We start from the raw sequence: 25,123 nt of genomic DNA, 5'->3' as shown, positions 1-25,123 counted from the left end.
CATGAAATCCACTGCAACTCCTCAAAAATGCCCTATTAGTTAAGTAGTAACTCCCTGGTGGAAAAGTCTACAGAACACAATTAGGGGCCAGCTGCTTTACACAAGACATGTGCATAATAACTATCATACAGTTATCTATATTGTTATCATATCAATCACCTTTGACTGAAACTCAGTATAGAACAAGAAGTTAGGAAACTTTTGTACATGAAAAGGCAAGTTTCGCAAGGTATTGCCAGGAAGTGTCCATGGGTTATAGAAATACGTCACCAACTAGCGAGCAGGATCTTCCTGTGGTTTGCTGTGCCCACTTCCAGTTTCAGTTTTGAACGTGTCCTGGTCCCTAAGCTTCCTACAGACCCCTTCTCATGTAGCAAACCAAACTCTGAACATATAGTGGAAATCTCTCCTGGGTTAGGCCAAGGGTTCTCACAAGCTTCATGAAGCTTAGCAAAGTCCCTAAACTGACCATGAGAGCCTGGTACAGTGTAGGAAGAACTTAAGGTTGTATACATGGGACAAGCCATGTAACAGATTTGCTGCTATTTCTGGTACTGGCACCCAGGGAGCCAGATGGAACTTACTCTGATTTAGTGTTTAAGGAAAAAAAATTTTTTTTTTAAAAAAAAAGAAGCCACGCTCACATAGACAAACCCACAGAAGCAGTGTTTGGCAGAGAGAAGAGTAATACATTTGTGAACTCCCAAAACAGTATTACAATTAAATTTTTAAGTATTTAGTCTATTTTTATTGACTATCCCTTACATTAGGAGCTCTGGGAGCATAGTGCCTAAGGCACTTGACTGCTAACCAGAAGGCTGGTGGTTCAAGCACACCAGCCACTCCTCACAAGGAAGGTTGGGCAATCTACTTCCGTAGTGATACCGCCCTGGGAAACACAAGGAGGGGTTGCTATGAGTCAGGTCCAACAGGACGGCACATAACAACAACACAATATCCCTTACATTAGACCAAAGTCAACACAGGCGTAATTATCAACCGCTTCACAACAATGTACTTTGTTGTACCTGTAGTGTATTGAAATGTACTTTTCAATATACTATCTAACTGGTAATTTTGTGAAGAAAAGGTCCAGATTTTTAAGAAGGTATATAAAGACCTTCTGGAAACCTATAAGGGGCTCTGCCCCTTTTTTAAACTAAAAACTAAACTCATCACCATCAAGTGGATTCCGACTCACAGCAACTCCTACTGGGTTTCCAAGGCTGTAAGTCTTTATGGAAGTAGACTGTCCCATCGTTCTTCTACTGAGTGACTGGTGGGTTTGAACCACCAACCTTTTGGTTAGCAGCCAAATGCCTTAACCACTACACCATCGGGAGCTCTGGTAGCATAGTGCCTAAGGCACTTGACTGCTAACCAGAAGGCTGGCGGTTCAAACCCACCAGCCACTCCTCGGAAAGAAGGTTGGGCAATCCTACTTCCGTAGTGATACAGCCTCGGAAACCCAAGGAGGAGTCTCTATGAGTCGGGGCTGACTCGACGGCAAACAACAACAACACTACACCATCAGAGCACCTTCTGCCCCTTATAAACCAAACCCACTGCCATTGAGTCAATTCCGACTCATAGCAACCCCCATTCCATTTCCAAAGCAGTAAATCTTTACAGAAGTAGATTGCCCTGTCTTGCTTCTACAGACTGGCCGGTGGGTTTGAACCACCAACCTTCTGGTTAGCAGTCAGATGCCTTAGGCACTGTGCTACCAGAGCTTCTTTCTGCTCCTAATAGTCCTTAGCAAATAACCTCTCTGTGTCTTCTCAAAAATAGTAAGTGTTCTTCATGAAGTCAGATTAATGAAATAATTTGCAACGTTTCCAAACACAGCACTTGGAAAAGAATAAATACTTGATAAATGTTAATTCACTCCTCCCTATCAAGCTAGATTTTATATAAAACTGTCCAAACAGAAAACTAAGTTTCTGCATCACTCACATAAATTTTTTCTAAAGGATCAAAATTAGTCAGAATCTTTTACTATATTCTTCTGAAACAAAGCATTGAAATGTTTAAATTCAAAGTTCTGAGCATAAACAACCAGTGAATCAGGCAAAATATATGGGAATTTACTAAATTATTTTGCCATTTTCTTCTAGGTTTGAAATCATACAATTAAAAGTTGACCCAAACACTTGACAAAAAAAGTTTGTTTCTAGGTGCACTCAAAATGTTATGAAACTTAACTTTGAATATTCTTATTTCTGCAGACAGGATAGCAAGAGACTCTCACAGCTTTGTTGTTGTTATGTGCCATAGAGTCAGATCCAACTCATAGCGACCCCTCCTTGGGTTTCTGAGGCAGCATCACTATGGAAGTAGATTGCCCAACCTTTCTTCCGAGGAGTGGCTGGTGGGTTTGAACTGCCAGCCTTCTGGCTAGCAGTCAAGTGCCTTAAGCGCTATGCTACCAGAGCTCCTCTCAGCTTTAGACTAACATTATATCAAATTAATTTATAAAATCTTTTATAGCATTACTAACACGCCCCATAGAAAATTAAAACCATTTACAGATAAGGCTAACTCCCTTCGTCTACCACTGAGGTAACCAATGTTAAGCATTCACCAGTAATGGGCAGTCAGGGCTGAAAACAGCTGAGTTAGAACATGGCACAAATAAGCAAATGTCCTAGTTCAATCTCTACCTAGATCACAACCATAGTTTCTCACTAATCCTAACCACTTCACAAAGTTCTTAAGAAGGAACAGCTGAGGGTGTGCAGACAGCACAATGAAAATCTATTACACTTCTGGACATACCACTGATAGGCAGTGTACGATAATCCGCATATACTAAATGCAGTACATATGCAACATTCATAATAATAAATCAATCCCATGCAGAAGTCTAGAAGGTTCTTGGGTAGGGCAAACCATTTGTGCCTCAGCTACTAATCTAAAGGTTGGCAGTTCAAATCCACCTAACAGTGCCTCAGAAGAAAGGCCTGGTAATCTGCTTCCATTAAAAAAAATAATAATAACTCTCTGCCATTGAGTCGATTCTGACTCTTAGCGACCTCCTTTAGATTTCTGAGGTGGTAAATCTTTATCGAAGTAGATTATCCAGCCTTCTTTCCACAGAGTGGCTGGTAAATTTGAACCAGCAACCTTCTGGTTAGCAGTCAAATGCTTTAGGCACTACACCAAAGATTACTTAAAGAAAATCCTATGGAGCAATTCTACTCTATAACACAGGGGTCACAATGAGTCAGAACTAATTCAATGGCAACAGATCTGATTTAGCATTCTAGAAAGAATTTGGTAATAGTGAACTACTGTATAATAGGCCAGTAACTGATTCTTGGTGTCTCTGTCAATTTTTTCATTTGTAAAGTGACAGGACTGAGCAAGACATACTCTCTTCCTTCCAGCTCTAAATTTCTATAATTCTCTTAAGAGTAAAACAAAACCAAACCCACTGCCATCAAGTTGATTCCAACTCAGCAACTTTGCTGTTGTTGTTATGTGCCATCGAGTCGGACCCAACTCATAGTGACCCCTCCTTGGGTTTCCGAGGCATATCACTATGGAAGTAGACTACCCCATCTTCCTTCCGAGGAGTGGCTGGTGGCTCTGAACCACCAGCCTTCTGGTTAGTTAGTGCCTAGTCAAGGCCTTAGGCACTACACCACCAGAGCTCCCACAGATGTACTATGTTGTTGTTGTTGTTATGTGCCGTCGAGTCAGCCCTGACTCATAGCGACCCCTCCTTGGGTTTCCGAGGCAGTATCACTACGGAAGTAGGATTGCCCAACCTTCCTTCCGAGGAGTGGCTGGTGGGTTTGAACCGCCAGCCTTCTGGTTAGCAGTCAAGTGCCTTAGCCACTATGCTACCAGAGCTCCCACAGATGTACTATATACATACATTTAAGTATTAAAATAAAATCATGTGATGTACTTTCTTAAAGCAAATAGTTCAGCTTGGTAAAGTTAAAGAATTTGCCCAAAGCCATTCTATTATTCATAGCATCTTTAGAACCAAGCCCATAATAGCAAATTCGTCAATTACAGGTCACTGGTGTTTGTAGGTGTATTGGTATAGTTTTATAAGGTATGTCATTTTAGCTAAAGGTTGATGACTAAAATGACATACAAACCAAAGATGTCATAAAAGTATCTTAATTTACATTAATCTGTGACTACACAACACTAGTGTGTCATCAGCTCTCAAAAGAGCAAAGAACTTCATTAGTAGATAAAACAGGTAATCTGGTATTGTCAAATAATTTTATAAAGCACATGAACATGGTAATCAGATTAACTCTATGATTAAAGGACAAAATGATACTAGTTTTACTCCAGCTACATTAGTTCCACAGTCATTTAGAGTCTATTCAGGGAGTTCTAAATTAAAAAAAACAAAAAGTCTATTAACTCATTAAAGTTTACTTTGTTTCTTTCTCAGCAACTGATTAGCAAGATTTTTTCAAAGAACCATTTTCTATACAGTTTCTATCAATCAGAAACATGGATTCTTCCTCCATCCTAAACAACATCACATTTCAATTTTCTGAATGTAATTAATTCTTAGCATGAATAAACCTGTTTAATCTCTCCCTCTCAACTCTATTGAGTGGTCAATAAAGTATTTTGATTTATACCATATTATCAAAAAATCCAAACTTGTGGTGCAAAATAAAAACACTGACTGTTAAGATATGAATGGTATTTTTCTCTTCCAGACTGTAAGACCAATTAATAACAATACTAATAAAACACAGTCAGCTAGCAATATTCAAATATTCTGGTAATAAGCAATCAGAGCATTGAGAGACAAGTTTGGTATCACTTCAAATCCAAGGGCCTCTAGGGATAAGCTTCCAAATACAGATCATGCTTTTTTTTTTTTTTTTTAATAATACTATCACCTTTTAGTATTTTCAGTTGTATAGTTTACAAAATAGTACCAAGTGCCTCAAATCACCCACCGCATTTTCTAAAGACCTACCTGGTTCCAAGCATTCTGCTGGCACTGGTACAGTTTTAAAAAATGAACAAAACTGAATTCTACCCTAGGAGAGTTCACTGTGTAATGGGGAAAATAAACAAATTATTTCTATCAAATGTGTTACAGATACCAAAAACCAAACCAATCTCATGTCATCGAGTCAGATCCTACTCATAGCAACTCCTTCTTGGGTTTCCGAGGACGTATCACCACGGAAATAGATTGCCCAACCTTCCTTGTGAGGAGTGGCTGGTGGGTTTGAACCGCCAGCCTTCTGGTTAGCAGTCAAATGCTTTAGGCACTATGCAACCAGAGCTCCTGTGCTATAAATAGGGAAATCAAAAAGGAATTTTGATTCCTAACTAGCACCCTCTGGCCAGGAACGAGGGTGCAGGCACTCCAGCTTTGGACAGAAGAAGACATCATAAAGCAGCTTTTTGAAGTATAAAGACACTCCAAGTCAGAGGGAACAACATGTAAAATGGCTAGTGATGAAGAATTTTTCCCACTATAATGATGAGGACAATAGGCACAAAGGTTAACGAGCTGTCTAACTTAGACTTTATCATGACTACTAATTAACAATGTATGAAGCAAAATACAGGTCTTCTGATTTCAATCAGCTTTGTGCATCCAGAAATGCCAGCACATGTTGGACAAGAGTATCAGATAAATATTAGTTTTTATCTCCTATTCTATTTCTTCCTAAGAGATGGTCCATGTTTGACCCATCTCCTTTGAGGGAATGAGGAAGGAAGGGGATTTAATTAATTCTCAGAATAATCTTTTGACTGCTTTTACTAATAGGTGCTTTTATTAATTTCCATTTTACATATGAGGATACAGAGGTTCAAAGAGGTTAACAAAAGTTGGAAATTGGTGGAGATTCAAACCCAGGTGACCCATGTGACTAGACCTCTAAACTAAGCACTTAACCATAAAAAAACAAAACAAGCTGTCACTGACTGACCCTGACTCATGACAATTCTATGTGTATCAGAGTAGAACTGTGCTCCAGAGGGTTTTCAATAGCTGATTTTCTAGAAGCAGACTGCCAGACCTTTCTTCTGAGGCACCTCTGAGTGGATTAGAACTTGCAACCTTGCAGTTAGCAGTTAAGCACATTAACCATTTGTACCAACCGGGGGACTCTAGACCTTACAGCTTCTCCTTGCTTTGTCAAAAAGCCCTAGGTCATTCTTGGTCTATAGACATCAGGGAGATTAAGTGGTTCTATAGATCTTGCACTATACCAAACATCTCAAAATTCACACAAATCTTCAGACTTGGCCTCTTTATATCAATATGACCTCCCTTGAACTGGTAAGTTTATGTGTAACACAGCATGGATCCTGTTGAATCCAGCAGCATTTTTACAACCTGAGTTAATTGGACAGCAAGAGAAAAGTTAACAAAGAAACAGTAACCAAAACAGAGAAGATAACAAAATAAGAGCATAAAGTCTGAAGGTATATAAAGGAGAAAGCCCAAGTCCCCCTTCCTTCACTTAGGTATTTGGGGGGGGGACCCCCATGCAAATGTGCTTCAGGTACTGGTCTGCTACTCACTATGTAGGAGTTCAGACTAAAGAATGGAATCTGGAGCACACCTCCAATTTCCTTTATCAAGAGATCATCTTACAATCCCAGAGTAACCAATGACCAAATCTACCCCTTGAACACATCTGAGGAAGTAAACTGTTCATAACTGTCATGGTTTTTCTAGGGCAATTAAATGACCTCAGGAAATTGAGGATCAGAATGTAAGACAAAATACTGTTATCAACACTGGATTTCCTGATGTCACTTTGTAGTCTGAAATTGGCCACAAAATAGTTTTTATAATCTGTCAATTTCATGAAGACTATGGGAAACCTTGTGAAGAGTAAGGGAAAATTAACAAACACTGGAAGGAAACCCTAAAAAAGAGTATGGACTATTCTCTCTTAAACTTTAAAGATAGAGAAATCAATTCATCCTCAGTTTTCATTAGATTTGAAGGGTCTTATCCAAGTACAAGGAGCCTTGGTAGCACAATAGGTAAGCGCTCAACTGCTAACCAAAAGGTCAGCAGTCCAAATCCACCAGCTGCTCCATGAAAGAACAATGTGGCAGTCGGCTTCCATAAAGATTACAGCCTTGGAAACCCTATGGGGCAGTTCTACTCTCTCTCATACGGTTGCTATGAGTCGGAATCAACTTGACAGTAAAAGGTTTGGTGTTTTGGGGTCCATGTCCAGGAAAAGGGAAGTATTCTTTCAGGCAACGATTTTCAGTTCTATGGATCTCAAATTCTCTGTATCAGCTCTCAATCAGCAATTTGGAATGTGCCAGCTTATTTCCTGGTGTCTTAGCTATCTAGTGCTCCTATAACAGAAATACCACAAGTATGTGGCTTTAAGAGAACTTTATTTTCTCACAGTTTAGATGGTTAGAAGTCTGGATTCAGGGTATTGGCTTTAGGGAAAACCTTTCTCTCTTTTGGTTCTTGAAGAAGGTCCTTGTCTGAGCTTCTGCTCCTAGGAGATCTTCATGTGGCTTAGCATCTCTCTTCCCACATCTCAGGTCTCACACTTGCTTGTTTACTCTGTTTTATCTCAAAAGAGACTGATTTAAGACACACCATACATGAACACCGCTTCATTAACAAAACAAAGACAACCCATTCCCAGGTACAGAGGTTAGGATTTAGAACACATATTTTATGGGGACATAATTCAATATAATTATATGAATTAATTAATATGATGTTAATGATTCTTCTTCCAATCCTGATGCCATGTTTTTCTTCATATAGTCCAGCTTCTCAGATTATCTGCTCAGCATATAGACTGAATAAGTATGCTGTGCATGGGGTCACTATGAGTTGGAAACAACTCGACGGCACCTAACAACAACAACAACTCAATCCATAACATTCTACCCTTTGGTCCCCCCAAAATTTATGTTTTTGCCACATGAAAAACACTTCCACCCCAAGCATATCATTCAAAATGTCTTAAATCAATTGCAAGTCCAAAATCTCATCTTCTGAAAATCTAAATAAATTACGGTTGACATGTTAACCATTTCCATCTTAGTATAAAATTCCTCTCCACTTGAGTACCTGCAAAAACTAGAATACAAGGCATGACAGGCACCCAGTAAATCCAAAACCCAGCAGAACAATTTACATTAGTTCTCAAGGCTTGCGAATCCGCCTCTGTTCTTTGAGACTACCGAGGCAATGGCCTAACCCTCCGGACTCTGAGTGTTGGCCACATCCTCTGAATTCTGGATGGAGCGGATTCTGGATAGAGCATCCTCAGTCCTGAGCTTTAGCCCTACTGTCCAAGCTGAATGGAATGGCAACTCTGCTCCCTTGGCTTTGGGCAGCCCCATTCTCCTAGTCCATCTGATTGGTGACCCCATCTCCTTGGCCCCAGCAGGTCCATTCTTCTGCCCCTTGGGTATGGCAGCCCAACTCTCAGCTGTGGGCAGTGGCCCCATCCTCTTGGCCAAACTGAATGACAGCCCTATACTCTGAAACTGAGTTGGTAAAGATCTGACACTCTAAAATCCAGGATGCTGCGGCTCTACCCTTTGAGACCCCAGAAGCTGTGGCCCCACCCTTTGAGACCAAGGCAACTCTGTTTCCTGTGCTCCTTCCAACAGTTTTGCCATTCTCTGAGCTGCTCCTGGAAAGGTTCTTTTCTTTCCTTGAAGCACAGATTTAGCTCCTTTGGCCTGTTTCCTGCATGTCGAATTCCAAGAGACAGACAGCATTCTCTCCTTTCATTTTTCTCTGTCCCCTTTAGTCTAAGTGGATGGATTTTCTGTTACAGTAGTTGGTTAGATCCATCAATCACAGACTTAATCTCTTTAACAAACAACTGTATAAGCACATCCTTGGTGAACATTCTAGGACTCATGTCCTTAGATTATATGACAGAATTTTTCAAATCTTTAAGTTTTGTTTTCATTTTGCACAGTTCATCTTTCCTCTTGCATTTTAAAAGCAGCAAGGAGAAACCATCCAGCCCCTTTAGGATCTTAGAAAGCTTACCAGCCAGATATCCGAGTCCATCACTTACAAGTTCTATCTTCCACAAAACAGCTGAACATAATTCAGACAAGTTCTTTGCTACTGCATAAAAAGCATCAACTCTTCCTCCACTGTCCAATCACATGTTCATTATTTTCTTTTAAAGCCTCACCAGAAGCACATTTAATGTCATACTTCTATTAATGTTCTGTTGCTGATACTACGTAGTCTCTAAAACAATAGAAAACTTTCTCTATAGCTCTCCTTACTTTCTTCTGAGCCCTCATAACAAATACCTTTGACATCCATAATTCTATCCAGTTTCTTCAAGGCAATCTAGGCTTTTACTGTTGTTGTTGTTGTTGTTGTTATGTGCCGTCGAGTCAGCCCCGACTCATAGCGACCCCTCCTTGAGTTTCCGAGGCAGTATCACTACGGAAGTAGGATTGCCCAACCTTCCTTCCGAGGAGTGGCTGATGGGTTTGAACCGCCAGCCTTCTGGTTAGCAGTCAAGTGCTTTAGCCACTATGCTACCAGAGCTCCTAAGGCTTTTACTATTAGGTACCTTAAAAACTCTCCCATCCTCTACCCATTACCCAATTCCAAAACCACTTCCACATTTTTGGTATTTGTTTGAACAGCATCCCCACTTCTCTGTACCAAGTTGTCTTTGTTATCTAGTGCTGCTATAAAAGAAATTCCACAAGTGGGTGGCTTTGACAAACAAAAATTATCTTCTCACAGTTTAGGAAGCAAGAAGTTTGAATCCAGGTGCCAGTTCTAGGGGAAGGCTTCCTCTCTCTACTGGCTCTGGAGGAAAATCCTTGTCTCTTTTGAGTTTCTGCTCTAGGTGATCATGTGGCTTGACATCTCTCTTTCCCCATCAATGCTTAGTCGCTTGCTTGTTTAATCTTTTATATCTCAGGCTGACTTAAAACACACCCTACCCTAATAGTGTCTCATAACATAACAAAGACAACCCATTCCCAAATGGGATAATAGCCACGGGTGTAGAAACTAGGATTTATAATACGTATTTTTCAGGGACACTACTCTGGTAGCATAGTGGCTAAAGCACTTGACTGCTAACCAGAAGGCTGGCGGTTCAAACCCACAAGCCACTCCTCGGAAGGACGGTTGGGCAATCCTACTTCCGTAGTGATACTGCCTCGGAAACCCAAGGAGGGGTCACTATGAGTCGGGGCTGACTCAACAGCACATAACAACAACAACAACATTCAATCCATAACACCTAGCTAGTGGGCAAGACCAGACTTCCCTCAAGGTTTCCTAACCTAGTATGTAGGAAAGGTGACAAAAGTAACCCCACCTCAAACCTGCTTAATAACTTCATGTCAGAGCCACCATCATCCCATTTCTGTGACTTTGTTATGTGCTGTAGAGTCAGACCCGACTCATAGTGACCCCTTCTTGGGTTTCCGAGGCAGTATCACTACGAAAGTAGATTGCCCCATCTTCCTTCCAAGAAGTGGCTGGTGGGTTTGAACCGCCAGCCTTCTGGTTAGCAGTCAAGTGCCTTAGGCATTATGCTACCAGAGCTCCTAACTTTAGCACCTGCTAATGACTCTTCCAAAGAGCCCTGGTTGGCACAGTGGTTAAGCACTCAATTGCTAACTGAAAGGTAGCAGTTCAAACCTACTAGCCACTCTGTAGTAGAAAGAGGTGGCAGTCTGCTTCTGTAAAGATTTCAGCCTTGGAAACCCTATGGGGCAGTTCTACTCTGTCCTATATGATCACTAAGAGTAGGCATCAACTCATTGGCAATGGGTTTGGTTTTGTGGGTAATGACTGTTCTAGGCCCCCTAACCATCTACTCCACAAAACCCATATGTCACTTTCATGGAAACAAAACAGCATTTCTTCACAAGCTTCTGAAGGCCAACCTCCTCTGGGTTATACCAGGAGGGCAAAGAAAAGGAGATGGGGGAGAAAGTATATAAGTAGTTTCTTTATACATAGCCAAATGTATTTTTTTCTATGAAGCATTCATTCCATAACCTGAGCAATTAACCAATGAATTCAAAAAGCAAGGTGATTGGGTAACAGGTGTAATATTTCAACTATGATAAGTTACAGCAGTAGTATCATTCCCAGCAACTGGATAATCAATCTCCAAGCATGGTGATAGGGTTGCTCTAAGCCATAGAAACAAAACTGTACTTTCTGTTTAGACCCAAGTTTCATTCATAATGCTATCTCCCTGTAAAACATTCTCAGTGGTCTCTGTCATGAAGCAGGTGAAATTCCTGAGCAAGTAAATCCTTCTGGAAACTGTTCAACCCTAACCTCAATTCCTAAATAGATAAAATAGATCGATCTCTATCTATTATGTGTGTGTGTGCCTGTCTGTATGTGTGTAGTTCCATGTTATGACCTGCAGTTACATTATCAGTGATGCACCAATGGCTCATACCTGCTTTTCTCAAATACTAATACAGCAAATATTAAATATAAAATTTAACCTGAATTCTGAAAAGATTTTATAGCCTTAAACATAACTTCAATGTTGGTAACTTAGATATAAACAGACAAGAATCTACTCCTCTAGTGTCATTTTCCAGGTTTTCAGAAGTATAATTTCTTCAGAGCCCAAGAATACTTCTGGGAATAAAAAGGTGAAAAAATTTAACATGTTTGTTCCTGAACTTAATAAAGTCCCAAATACTTGAAAAGGAGGGCAACCTGAAAAGAGGAAAGCAGTAGGTTCTAAACTCAGTAATACCACTATCTTAGGAGAGAGAAAATTTTACATCCTGGGCAAGCAAGAGCATTCTCAGTTATTTTAATGCAATCGAATTTTATCCACACAAAGTGTAAACTATACCCTCATTATTAACAGTTGCTTACAAGAAACGTTAAGCACACTTATAATTTGAGCATACTGAATAAAGAAAATAAAGCTAGTGTTTGGCAAAAAAAAATAAATAAATAAAGTCCAAATGGCTGAACTTAAATGGTCTGCCTATAATAATGCTCAAAGCTTCCGAGCAAAATTTTGTATTTAGTCAGCTAATACGGCTCATTCACAAAAGTAACGATTAAATGCATGAGAAGCAAAGGAATTAAGTAGGTTAAGTGAGGGTTGGATGACTGTGTTTTGAGACCTGCTCACAGGAAGCCACTACATCCTGCCTGAAGTCCCTGTCAGCCACGCTGTCTCTCAATTCAAGTCCCCACCGCAGCGAGATGGGGCGAATACAGGTGTCCGTCCCCGAGCCCCTCCCGGCCGCGCTCGCTCACTTGCGCACACCCGTGTGGGAAACACTTTACTCCCAGGGCGGCCTATCTCCTCCAACTCAAGATACCTTTTCAACCTCCCACTACCTCGTGAGTCCAGAGAACAAGCACACCCCTCCACTCAGGCTAGCCCCACTTGCCCGCCCTCCTCCTCCTCCTGCTAATTACTGCTGGGCTCTCACCTCCCGGCCGCTCCCCAGCGTCAGCGGCCGCCCGGAGGCCTGCGTCTGAGGGCGGCCGGAAGCTCCTCACGCCCCCGGCCCGCGCCCCCAGCCACACTCCGAGCTCTGCCTTCCTCGCGTCCAGGCCGCGCCCCACGGCAGAGCCCCTCACACCGGCGCGCCCCTAGGCGCCCCCGCGCAAATTCCTGGTTCTCCTCTCCCTCGCGAGAGGGGCAGCCCCAGTCCACGCCGCCCCGGTGAAACGACACCTCCCTCAACACACCCCCCTTCCTGGCTCACGCGTGCCCGGCCCCGCCCGCGCGCCTCGGCCCTGCACGGCCCCGGCCCAAGCCCCCTCCCGGCCCCGAGATTCCAGCACAGCTCTCAGCGGCCACCCTCGCGCGCCCGCCGCCTCCTCAGCCCCGTGCCCGCCGCCGCCGGGCGGTCCTCTCTCAGACTCCTGCTTACAGATCTTGCCCCGCAGGCTCTGAAGCACTCGGACGTCGCGACTGTCCTCATCTCCGGCCTCTGGCTCTGCCGTTGCAGTCGCCACCGGCGCCTCGGGAGAAGCCGTAGCACCAGCAGCAGCAGCAGCAGCAGCAGCCGCCGCCGCCGCCGCCGCCATGGTGCCGCCCGGCCCGTGCCGCAGCCCCTCCGCCTGCGTAGCCCGGCTAGGCGGAGCCCAGTGGCCGCTTAAACCCCTGGGAGCCGCGCTCTTGGCCACGCCCCCGGGCCTCAGCCTGGCTCGCCCCGCCCCGCTGGGGTCCTGCCTCGCCCCGCTGGGGTCCTCCCTCTCCCTGCTGGGGTCCTGCCTCGCCTCCGCCGCACCCTGGTCTCTCATTTGACTCGTCTGCCTCCTCCAGATCCGGACCGCCTGGGAGGCTGTGCAAACTCGGATCTTGTGTCCTCTTTGCTTCTTAAAAGCCCAGGCCCCGGCCAAGTAGGGCTCTAAGTCGTGGCTATGAGCAGCCTAGAAACCACATAGAAGAAAAACTGGCTTCTCCAGATCTCCAAATCCTTCTGGAAATTGAACTCCCACCACATAGCAGTCCTCCACATCTGAAGCCCGGGGAAATTCAGGCCCTTCCCAATCAGAGGCGCTCTCCGTGGAAAGAAAGGAGAAAAGAATTTGGCCGTTGGGTGCACCTCAAAATTACCTTGTTCAAAAGGTAGGGACTTAGGGAGTCCCCCCAATAATTTCCCCACGACCCCAAATTCACACACCACACATACAAACCATTATTCTGAGTAAGAACATTGTATTGCTTTACAGAAAAGGATTCAAGAAAAGGACCATAGACCCCAATTACTACATGAATACCGCTTCTACAACTCTCCCATAGAAATTATAAAGGTTATCACCATTGTGTATTTCGGAAACAGTAAGAACTATTAAAAGTCCCCTAAGTCCCCTCTCCCGCACTCTCCTCCCCGCACCCGCCAGTGGGCTTGTTAAAAGAGTTGACTGATACTAAAAAATGCATAAACTTTCAACTAGTTGCTAGCTGTATTCAAGGGAACTCTTTACAATGAGTAAACGGCATGAATAACACCATGGTATGTGATGAGGAAGATGATTTCCTCGTCTTGAGGTTGCTAACTGTGCTGACCTAAGAAGGAAGAAACTGACTTACTAGGACAAAGTAGTTCCTTTCCAAGGCAACAACAGGAATCAATCAGTTAACAAACGTTTGCTGAAGGTCAAACAATGGTAGCTTCAGAGACTACACCGCAGGCAAGGTGAAGAAAGCCCCAGCCCTTCAGCAGCTGTCTGGTTAGTTAGTAGGAGACACCTAGCTGTAAGAACAGAGGCAGTGGGAGAGAAGAACTAAGATGGGGAAACACAAGGTAGGATACCAAAGAGGAGCCCTAACCCAGACTTAGGAATTGAGAGAAGGCCTTTTTGGGGAAATCCACCTGAAGAGTGATCTGAAGACAAGAAGGGAAAGGCAGAAATGTGCCACCGAGTAGAAAACACTTGTGCAAAAGCTGGACAATTGGCATTGAGGACAGAGGCTTCCAGTATTGCATATGTTGTGGGTGACAGTTATCCCTCTATTGTGATTTTTCATAGAGAAAGTGAACATACCTCCTCCTACGTGGAAGTTTTGCTGTCATGTCAAACAGTAAGTCCAAAACTTAATTCTCTGTCTTCTTTTCCAAATCTGAGTTTACACCCATACTCTGTCCCAGGGGCTGTTGTTGTTAGGTGCTGTCGAGTCGGACCTGACTCATAGCGACCCCTCCTTGGGTTTCCCAGGCAGTATCACTGCGGAAGTAGATTGCCCCATCTTCCTTCCAAGGAGTGGCTGGTGGGTTTGAATTGCCAGCCTTCTGGTTAGCCTAGGCACTACGCTACCAGAGCTACCAGGGGCTAGAAACTCCCTATCCCTTTCCCCCTTACAGATTTTAGTTGCCACATTCTTCTAACTCTGCTGACATCTCTTACCTTCTTCCTTTCTTTCCATTCCCTGTTACTGCCTTTGTTAGAATCATTCCCATTTGAGAAGCAACTACATGTCACCAAAAAAAAAAAAACTGAGGGGATAAACAGACTTGGGTTGGAGTCTGATTCTACCCTATTTGTGTGTGGGACATTGGGAACGTTACTCAACCTGTCTGAACCTGTTTCTTTAGCAGTAAAATGGAAATGCTGTACTTATTCTTCCTTCAAAGGTTGTTATTAGGATTGAATGATTATTGAGAGCATTGTTTGAGGTATCTAGTGGATACTGGGCACACATGGTAGGATTAACTCAGTAAATGTCACCTCATGCTCTTGTGTAGAACCCTTATAACAGGGCCCCCATCTGTCTCATTCCTCCTACACACTACTCAAATTAATCTTCCTAAAGCAAAATGTAGAGCTTGTCACTTGCCTGCTCAAAAAAAAAAAAAAAAAAAAAAACCATCAATGGCTTCATTCATCCTTTCAGCCAGCCAGCAAGTAAGTGCATACTACATGTCATTAACAGAGTTAGAAATGTCTAAAGAATAAAGTTCAAATTCCTCAGCCTAGAGTTCAGAGTTGGGACTGGACTCACTTCTCTTATCTCTAGCCATACTAAGCTACTTGTCCAACTAGCCAGTCTGTTAGGAGTGGCCTTCATCCTGCCTGGGCAGGTGGTACCTCATCTATCGATCTCTTTCTCTCATACACAGAGGTTTTTATCTGTACTTTCTCGTGGCATGGATCTCTTCCTGCCTAGTATTACAAGTCTGTTAGTGTATTTGTGTTACCTCTTCTAGATTCAGTTTGTTAAAACTCTCTCAATAAATATCTATTGAATGAATGTGTTGAATCATATTAGCTCACTTATTTCCTCCACTCTGAACATTTGAAGTTTTCCTTTTTGAAAATTCTGATTTGTTTGTATTAGTCATTATCACACCTGTCCCAATGCTTAAAATAGGAATAGGAAACTTCAAACTATCATTTGAAATGAAAGCTAGTTTTTAAAGCTTCATTCTTTTCTTTAAAATATCAATACCTGTGCACCCACCTACTCTAGGGAGATGCACCCCTTAGATCAACCAACCATGAGACATCAGAAGGGCAGCATTTTCACAGACGGAAAGCTGTACAGACAGGAATGCATAGAAAAGGAGGGCTCAGGGAAAGGGTCGCCACAGGCAGGAGATGGGAGGAGAGCTTTTTATTGTTGGGATTGTAATTGAGGCCATGGAACCAAATGTGCATGAACTGTTAAGAGTAAAACCAATCTGCCTTGTAAACTTGCACCGAAATCACACCAAAAAAAAAAAAAATTATATATGTATATCAATACCTGCACCATATTCCTCTAATTTCCCTTCTTTTTTTTTAACTGGTTTAGCCCCAAGCACATAGCTCTGCTACTAAATTGCTTTTAAAGGTGTGAAAACAATTTGATGTGAAATGACACTCTACTTTTTTCCTCAGTCTTCTTGTTGCAGATTTCAGAATTGTCATACTGTTTTGCTAAAATGCCAAAACTCCATTTCTTTTTCATTCTAAGTCACTCCTAATTACTCTAATTCTGAATAAGCATTTAAGTACACATTAATATTCTATTACTGATACTAGTCTACTTTGCAGAGCTCTTCCATAGAGTCAGTGTTTTATTAAAGTAAAATATTTGGGAATAAAATTTTACAAATACTAATACACTTTACTCGTAGTACAATTACAAGAAGGCTGTTACATCTCACTCCCCTGCATTGTGCTTTAAATTCATCTAGCGTTCCTCTCATTTCTTCATTATGTTTAGTAACTGGAACAGTATTGCATCATACACAAACTTGCACTCCACTTCCTTCCTCAAATCATTAATGAATGTATTTTAAAACCATCACATCTATCTCCACCCCTCTCCTTTCTGAGGAGCAACCATTCACTATTACACCTCTTCCTATTTCTTCATCAGTTTTTAACCCATTCAGTCATTTTAACTCATAAGCTGGCTTGCCTCATGGTAGACGCTGTAGGAAAACTGATTTGCCTCTTAAAAAGAAGAATATGTTCTGCAACTAGAAACTAATTCCATCACTTGTCAATTAGGGCATTGTTTTGAATCAGCACCCACCAACTTTATAAGAGGGTATCTTCTGGCCCTGAGTTCGTGAGCAGTGAGTGGGGGAAGGGAAATGTGCTTGCTTTTTAATACCTAAATGTAGATCATGTTGCGGGGCCATACACTCATGAAGCAGAACTATTTCTTGTGGTTAGCAAGAAGGCAAGTTCCTTTGGTCATTGACAACTTAATTTTCCCATTCATCTCATCTGAGTACATTTTGTACATTAAACATATGCACTTAGTTACATTGTACAAAGAGCCTCTAAATCCAATGAGCATTTCTCTTTTTGATAAAGTTGAATTGGTAGAAGGTGAGGAGAGACCTTGACTATTCAGAAAAATCACTTTTCATATTTTACCTCAAGGCCAAACAGGGATATGACTAGGATGTGATTGGTTTAAAATATAGACAAGATTTTATCCTAAAGTCTTCAGTTCCCCCATGAAAAAAAAAAAAAAAAAAAAGGTTTCAAATTTGCTCAACTCCTGCAGGAGGACGTTAAAGGCCTATATGTTAAAGACCCAAACATGGTCTATGGCCCCTAGGCCAGTCTAACTAAAATTGTTTCTTGTTCCCTCCTTTTGAACTGGGGTGGCATATCTACCCACCCACAGTTACATTTCTTATCTTTTTAAACTGTTGAAATAATGGGCCTGAAAGAAAAATGGGAAAAGTTGAGCAACCCTGCACTTGTTTTGTCTTCTACTCTGGACTCAAGAAATCTTTGCATTTGGGCAGATTTAGCCATTCACTATGAACTCTATTTAGCCATTCACTGTGAACTCTGGAGGAGCCCTGATAACATAGTGCCTAAGGCACTTGACTGCTAACCAGAAGGCTGGCGGTTCAAACCCACCAGCCACTCCTTGAAAGGAAGGTTGGGCAATCTACTTCCGTAGTAATACTGCCTTGGAAACACAAGGAGGGGTCGCTATGAGTCGGGCCTGACTTGATAGCACATAACAGCAACAACAATGAACTCTGGAGACATGCTCCATCCAGCTGGCAAGAGCCAGACTAGAGGACCTGAGCCCATGGCCCAGTTCATTTTATTGTTTAGTGCTCTGAGGACACAACTAAAGTCTCCTGAAGCCAAGAACTCTGTCACCCAGACTAGCAGGCACATATTTGAGTTTGCATTTCCAACACTTAGTGAAGGAGGGTGGGTTTGGGTGGGCTATGCTTGTGGCAGTTTGGAGACCAGTGTGTCACCTCTCGGCTCCCTCCCTAGTGCCCTGGGAAAAGGATGCAGTAGTGGAGGCAGATAATACCCTTGAGTTCTTCCAAACTCTGAATAAGAGGAAAAAGACTTGGGTGAAACTAGAAAGGAGCTATCTACATATCTGGCCCCAAGCCCCACTTAGAGTAAAGCATACGTTGGAGGGAAAATCCAAGAAAAGGAGAGATTCAGAAAGGCAAGTTCAAGAACCCATCTCTGAAGAGTATCTCTACCTTCAAGGAAAACCACAGGAAAATAACAATGCCATGTTTTGAGTGCTTGATCTGTGCTCTTCATGTGGACTTATGCCAGCTGATGATATTATTATTATTCCTATTTTACAGATGCTGTCTTTGAGAACTCGTCACACAGCTAAACAAATTGATTGACTATCTGGGATTTGAACTCATGCAGTCTATCTTCTGGGCACATTCCTAACTACTCCACACCATGGCTGTCCTCACTGGAAGTGTGCAGTTCTAAGAAGCAGTGATTCCTGGTGGTTAGCTCCTACGCCGCTTCCCAGGTAGCTTGGAGATGAAAAGAGCCTGTTGGGGAATTGGCCCCAAAGCAGCAGAAAGCCGGCTTCAAATGAGAATCTTGTCTGAGCAGAGAAGGGAATAGGTTGATCCCAAAAACCAAAAAAGACTCTTATTAGAGGGAAAAGAAGACATGATAGAGGGGCAGGGCAGCTCCTCAGAAGAGGAACCAGAAATTCCGATTGCTCATGACTCCGGCACATAACAACAACAACAACAACAACAACATGCCATTTTATTGCCGTTTTATTTCATGGGCAGGACTCTAACAGGGTAAAAACTATTGTGTTTTTTTCTCATATCCTTTTCTTCCTGTCTGGAGCTGCTGCTTTCTCAGCTCTAGGTGAATATTCACAGGGATTCAATAGCTTCTTCAGTAACTTTTCGCTACCAAAAAAAAAAAAAAGTCTAATTTCAGTAATTTAAAGGTCCAGTTCCATATAATATTCAAACTTTTAATTTCAAAGTTAAAGAAGCTTTTTTCCTCTATTGCAAACCTGCCCCAGGCTGGAAAGGTTATTGGTGTCAGGGGGTGGGAGTGTGTTATGAGGCTCACTTCTTGTCCCTTCCTGGGCTCCTTCTGCTGCTCACTCCTCAGTTGCACTTGCCAAGGTTTCTGACTCCTCTAGGATACACAAAAGATGCTCTGGTGATGTACTGCCTAAGACATTTGACTGCTAACCAGAAGGCTGGAGGTTCAAACCCACCAACCACTCCTCAGAAGGAAGATTGGCCAGTCTGCTTCCATAGTGATACCACCTCAGAAACCCAGGGCTATGGGTCAGTCGAATGGACTTGATGGCAGTGAGTTTGGCTTTATTTTTGTATGGCATTTCTATGTTTAACTTCTGGAGGAACTGCCAGGCTGTTTTCCACTGAAATTGTACCATTTTACATTCCCATCAGTAATCAATGAGGTTTCCAATTTCGCTACATTCTTATCAACACCTGCTATTATCTGTCTTTTGATTATAGTTACGTTATTGGATGTGAAGTATATCTCATTGTGATTTTGATTTGTATTTTTGTAATGACTATTGAAGGAGCTCTTGTGGTGTAGTGGGTGAGGCATTTGGCTGCTAACCAGAAGGTCAGTGGTTCAAACCCACCAGCTGCTCTGTGGGAGGAAGATGAGGCAATCTACTTCCATAAAGATTTAGTGCTTTAGAAACCCAATGGGGATCCCTATGAGTTGCAACCAACTTGATGGCAGTGGGTAATGACTAATGATGCTGGCATCTTTTCATTTGTTTGCTGGCCATTTGTATATCTGCTTTAGAGAAATTTCTGTTCAAGTTCTTTACCTAGTTTTTAATTGAGTTTTTTGTCTTTTTGTTGCTGAGCTATAGGTATTCTCTACATATTCTGGATATTAAAGCCTTAGAAGATGTTTGATTTCCATATATAATTCTCTCATTGTGTAGGTTGTATTTTCACTTTCCTGATAGTGTCCTTTGATGCACACAAAGAAATTAAATTTTGATAAAGTTCAGTTTATCAGTTGTTTCTTTTGTTGGCATTATACCTATGAATCTATTGCCAAGAGGTCATGAATATTTGCCCCAATGTTTTCTTTTAAGAGTTTTACAGTTTTAGCTCATATATTTAGGCTGTGCATCCATTTTGAGTTAATTTTTGTAAGGTGTGAGGTAAGAGTCCAACTTCATTCTTTTCCATGTAGAAATCTGGTTGCCCCAGCACCATTTATTGAAGAGAATATTCTTTACTTATTAAACTGACTTGGCATCCCTTTCAAAAATCTATTGTCCTTAGATGTATAGGTTTCTTTCTGGACTCTCAATTCTATTCCATTGGTCTATATACAAAAAAACCAAACCAAACTCACTGCCATCAAGTTGGATCCAACTCACAGCGACCTTTATTTGGGTTTCCGAAGCGGTATCACTACAGAAGTAGATTGCCCAACCTTCCTTCTGAGGAGTAGCTGGTGGGTTTGAACCACCAGCCTTCTGGTTAGCAATCAAATGCCTTACCTTTATAGCATGGTTTAAAATAGAAAGGGTGAATCCTCCAACTTTGTTCTCCTTTGTAAAGATTGTTTTGGTTATTCAGCTTTTCCATTTCTACAAAGAAGGCTGTTGGGATTTTGATAGGAAGTATAATGAATTTGTAGATCACTTTGGATAGTATCTGTTCTGCTTACCTAGTGCCTCTCTGACAAGAATTTACCACAAATAGATGCTTGAACAAACTGGAGTTTATTCTCTTACAGTTCAGGATGATTTAAGTCCGAGTTCAAAGTGCCAGGCTCTAGGGGCTGTGTGAAAGCCCCTCGACCTTGGGCTTCAGCTCCGCCTTTTTCTCAGGCAGCTACTAGCTACTGAGGCTTACAAGGCCAAGGTTGACAAATAAAATGGCACAGTTCCAATGTTACCAAACCACACGGCAGGCCATTGATTCAAGTCCATTGAAAGTCCCAAGCTCACCAGAGCACGGCAGGCTGCTGAAAAATGACACGTCTACATGCAGGGTTCAAACATTCCATGAGCTAGAGACCATTCCCCAAGGCATCTCTTTATATACAGGAAACAGACCACATCCCTAAGGCAGCTACTCAGCTGCTCCCAGTAGATTCCACCATGGAGTTGATTATCAGTCTCATCATGGGGAATACTACATCCAGCTGCCCAGCCACTCAACCAGGCCCAGCCAAGTGGACACACAACCTTAACTACCACAGTATCTTAACAATATTAAGCCTTCTAGTACATGAAGAGGAGCTCTGGTAGCATAGTGCCTAAGGCACTTGACTGTTAATCAGAAGGCTGGCAGTTCAAACCCACCAGCAACTCCTTGGAAGGAAGATGGGGCAATCTACTTCCGTAGTGATACTGCCTCGGAAACCCAAGGAGGGGTTGCCATGAGTTGGGTCCAACTCGATGGCACATAACAACAATATGTAAACATGGGATGTTTTGCCATTTATTAGAACTTCTTTGGTTTCTTTCAGTATTATTTTATAGTTTTCAGTGTATAAGTGCTTTACTCATTGGTTAAATTTATTCCTAGGTATTTTATTCTTTTAAATGCTATTTTTGGTCATTGATGGTGCATAGAAACACAATTGATTTTTGTATATTGATCTTGTGCCTTGAGACTTTGTTGAATTCATTTGTTCACTCCAGTAAGCTTTCTTGTGGATTCTTTGAGATTTTTTTTAAAAAAACTTTTTATTGTGATTTGGATGAAGGTTTACAGAGCAAATCAGTTTTCCATTCAACAATTCATACACTTTTCTTTCATGCCATTAATTACAATTCCCACAATGTAACATCATTCCCACTTCCTCCCTGTGTTTCCTACTTCCTTTCCTCCTTTTTTCCTATCCCTTCCTGCCTTCTGAACTTTGTCCTTGGGCAAATGCTGCCCTTTTGATCTAAAATAATTGCTTTTTCTAAGGATTACATACCTCCTTTGTGTTACTTCTTACCTTATAGGCCTGTCTATTGTTTGACTACTACCAGAAGGCTGGCAGTTCAAACCCAACAGCCACTCCTTGGAAGGAAGGTTGGGCAATCTACTTCTGTAATGATACTGCCTCAGAAACCCAAGGAGGGGTCACTATGAGTCAGGTCCTATTTGACAGCACATAACAACAACAACAACAACAACATTGTTTGAAAGTTGAGCCACAAAGGTGAGTTCAGTCCTAGGCTTGAAGGGTCACTAAGAGCCATAGTCTCGAGGGTTCCACCAGTCTCTATCCAACCAGTGAGCCTAGTCTTTTTTATGATTTTGAGTTTTATTCTTCAATTCTCTCCCACTCTAGAACCTTCTAATGTGATCCTTTTCAGAGTAGTCAGTAGTGGTAGTATTATCTAGTTCTTCTGGTCTCTGGGTCATGGACGCTTAGGTTTGCATTAATTCTTTCCATGAGTCTTTGATTTTCTTCACTCTTCTTTGCTATGGATGGGGAAAGACCAATAGTTACACCTCAGATGGCCGCTCAATAGCTTAGGGATTTTTCATATATAAAATCATATCATCTCACATAGCTTTTACGTCTTCCTTTCACATTTGGACGACTTTCTTTTTTTTCCCTCTTGCATTTATTTTAGCTAGGACTTCCAGTTTGCTATTGAATAGCAGTGGTGAAAGTGGGTTCCTTTGTTTTGTTCCTGATTTAGGGGATATGGTCTCTAAACTTCTGCAAAGGAGTGGTCCAGATATCCTTTCTGACCTCCTGAAAGAGAGAACAAAGGAGTTGGGCACAAGAGATGATGGGGTTGAAATGGCTCAGAACTTTGCAAAGTGAGTTCTACCACAAACCTGAGGCTGCTCCTGAGGACCTGCAGACAGCAGGGCAAGGATGCCCCCTTCTGAGGGGGAGGGTAGGTGAGGTCCAGAAGGCTCTCAGTTCCAGGACTCAGATGCTTGGAATCTGAATGATTAGCTCTTCCTGGGCAAAGCAGACATAACAGCCTAGCCTAGTATGTCTTCAGGGGCACATATTGAAGCTTGTCATGATGCCAGTGATGGGGAGTGAAGGTTAGATGATCTAAACCCAGGAGGTGAGTTCATGAAAAGCTTATTTTCCAGGAATGGAGGAGGAATCCTAACCCCTCTTTAATATGGAGAAAAAAAAAAAAATCTACTAAACTTTGATAACCACAAGCACCTGTGGAAGTCCTAGCCAGAGTAAATGCAAGGGGGAAAAAAGTCATCTTATTTGTCAGGTCAAAAAAAATGTATTCTTTTAAAAAAACACTTTTGTTTTGACATAATTTCTGGCTTATATATGCCCTTTATCCACATTTTCCAAATGTTAACATTTAGCAATATTTGCTTTGCCTAACTCTCTTTCTAGGAGCTCTGGTAGCATAGTGCCTAAGGCACTTGACTGCTCACCAGAAGGCTGGCGGTTCAAGTCCACCAGCCACTCCTCGGAAGGAAGGTTGGGCAATCCTACTTCCGTAGTGATACTGCCTCGGAAACCCAAGGAGGGGTTACTATGAGTCGGGGCCGACTCAACGGCAAACAACAACAACTCTCTTTCTTAGAACCACCTGAGAGTATTTGGCCTCTCCACCCCTAAATACTTTTATGTTTATTTCCTAAAAACAAGAATTCTCTGACAGAAGCCAGCTGAGTTATCAAAGTCAGGAAATTAACATTGATACAATGTATTAGCCAATCTCCGAGCTTTATTCAAATTTTACCAATTGTCCCAGTCATGATTTTTCTAGGAAAAGAAAATCCAAGATCATAAATTGCATTCATTCATTATGTCTCTCTACTCTCCTTTGATCTGGGACAACTCCTCAGTTTTTCCTCACCTTTCACAAGCTTGACATTTCTGATGAATACAGGCCAGTTTTCTTGAATGTCACTCAGTCTGAGTTATGCATTTTTGGGAGGGATATTGTATACCAATGCTAAGTTCTTCTCAGTGCATCTTATCAGGAATTACATGGTAAACATTTAGCCCTTCACTAGTGATATTAACTTCAATCCCTGGGTTAAGAATTTATTCTCTGTAAAGTCAATATGAGGTCAGTGTTTCAAACCCATCAGCCACTTCATGAAAGAAAGATGAGGCAGTCTGCTTCTGTAAAGATTTACAGCCTTGGGAACCCTATGGGGGTCGCTATGAGTTAGTATCAACTTGATAGCAGTGAGTTTGGTTTTTAAGTCAATATGTTCCCATTGTAACCAACAAATACTTTGTAAGATGATACTTTCAGACTATGTGAAAGTGAATTTGTTTTTCTTCATAAACATGCTCCTCCTTCCATATTCCATTTGGATCAATTGCTCCTTCACTGATCTAACTAATCAAGCCAAATTAGTCATTCTTTCCTCTTCCTTGCCATTCGTCTTCAATAACCAGTTCCCAATGATTCTGCCCCTTTAGTGTCTTGCACATCTATCTTTGCACCCATCCCCACTCTCACTGCTTAGTTCAGTTTCTCATTATCTCCCTCTTGAGTTACTGTGGCACCATGTAAGTAGGCTCTCTACTTCCTGTCTACTCCTCTTCCCACCTTACTCAGTTTACTATTAGAATTATCATTCAAAAATATAAATCTGATCATGTGATTTTTCTAGCTATAAACCTTTAAAGGAGCTGTAAACCAGAGACTTTCAAGCAGTGACAGTAATCACGTGACACATGGGCGACCACTCCCATAGCTCCCTTTTCTATTATGGCAGACATTGCTAATCGATCGCAGTACTCTTTCCTACTGAATTAAGATACTTCTCAGAACACTGAGTAGAGCCTTTCAAGGTCAATACTTACCTTGCATCCGGGATGCATGCATGTGATTCAGATTCCCCCAGGGAGCCATAATCATGAGAGACTTTGATTCAGGAGAAAAAATGTGAGGAAGATGACATTGCTGGTGAAGGTGACAGGGCATAGCAGAGAAACCTCAGG

At 42.0% G+C, this 25,123-nt stretch overlaps 1 protein-coding gene across 1 annotated transcript in view; it reads right to left on the bottom strand.

Moving 5' to 3' along the window:
* The window catches only part of RASA2 (RAS p21 protein activator 2), a 196,257-nt gene extending 183,257 nt beyond the window's left edge, over positions 1-13,000 (bottom strand). Inside the window, exon 1 of the mRNA XM_007947529.2 lies at positions 12,877-13,000. The gene's annotated coding sequence lies outside the window, so the exon portion shown is untranslated. The remainder of the gene's footprint in view (positions 1-12,876) is intronic.
* Between the last annotated feature and the right edge of the window lie 12,123 nt (positions 13,001-25,123).

The sequence above is a fragment of the Orycteropus afer genome, unplaced genomic scaffold, assembly GCF_000298275.1.
Source record: "Orycteropus afer afer isolate SDZICR_OR568_19922 unplaced genomic scaffold, OryAfe1.0 scaffold00188, whole genome shotgun sequence".
In the NCBI taxonomy this organism is placed as follows: Eukaryota; Metazoa; Chordata; class Mammalia; order Tubulidentata; family Orycteropodidae; genus Orycteropus; species Orycteropus afer.
The sequence above is the reverse complement of the archived record's forward strand: the minus strand, read 5'-3'. Positions and strand labels throughout refer to the sequence as shown.